Here is a 986-nt window from a genome sequence, read left to right on the forward strand (position 1 = left end):
GGGGGGGGGGGGCGTGGAGGATAAAGACTGAGCCCTGGGTCTGGTCGTGAGAGAGAGCAAACGCTTTTGTCTTGACTTTCTTTTCACCAATAACGATATTACAGTCCCCTGGCACGTGCCCGTTCAGTCGTCCCGTTTCCAGGCTGAAGACTCCTCGTCCGTAATCTCTCTGTGTCTGGAGGCTGCCGGTACCTGTCGCGCCGCCCTTCGCCCAGCGTGACTTTTTGAAGTCGTTGGATGCAAATTGGGGAAGCCCTGGGCATTTTGGCAGCATCGTGCTGCTGTTTTCTCTTCCGAGCCTTGGTTTGCTCTTTTTGGCTGCGGCCGAACGATTCCCGGAGCCCCTTCCTGAGCCGTAGTACCGACAGGCGGAGCTACGGGCTCTGGGTGATAGTTATGCAGAGTGGCAGGGGAGATCTTTTCTATTTGTCCTTTTGATTCCCCGGTCGCTCGTTACCCTGAGATCTCCTGCAGCGTTAAATTTGGCTCCTGAGTAATTTCGTTTCGTTAGCAAACGCCGTCGCCTCCCTGTGCCGGATGGTTTACGGATGGGGAACCGCCGGCTGGTGGTAGAACCCCGGTGGAAACCTGCAGCGAAAGCTGACCTCTGGTCCTGCCCTCATTTCCCACCACTTGATCATTTTTCCCGTGTGAAAGGGAAGGGCTTCGTTATTGTCCTCGTGACAGATTTAGCATCTCCCGTAAAGGAACTCTAGCAGAGTTTTGAGATGCGATGTTCCCTGCCCCAAGCCACTGAGCCCTCCCTCAGTACGGCGTCTACGTGAGGCTTGTCTGATTTTTTTAAATTTAATTTATTAAAAAAAGAAAAAAAAAGCAGGGACGGCGCTCGTCGGCTGCTGTGCCCCAGGTGGCTGCCGAAAGCCTTTTAAGCTGTCACGTTTGCTGTCCCCTTTTCTCCTGGTACTGGCGGTGCTCTGTGACGGACTGTGTGCTGTAGCGTGGTGCTTTCCCATGCAGGATCCCTT

At 54.2% G+C, this 986-nt stretch overlaps 1 protein-coding gene across 1 annotated transcript in view; it reads left to right on the top strand.

Annotated features, from left to right (window-relative positions):
• LOC103917777 (nuclear pore complex protein Nup160-like) overlaps positions 1-986 on the top strand; it is a gene marked incomplete at its 5' end in the record, with an annotated part of 38,364 nt that overhangs the window by 35,037 nt on the left and 2,341 nt on the right. The gene's annotated exons all lie outside the window — the stretch shown is intronic.

This window comes from Pygoscelis adeliae, unplaced genomic scaffold (assembly GCF_000699105.1).
Source record: "Pygoscelis adeliae isolate BGI_AS28 unplaced genomic scaffold, ASM69910v1 Scaffold896, whole genome shotgun sequence".
Classification (NCBI taxonomy): domain Eukaryota; kingdom Metazoa; phylum Chordata; class Aves; order Sphenisciformes; family Spheniscidae; genus Pygoscelis; species Pygoscelis adeliae.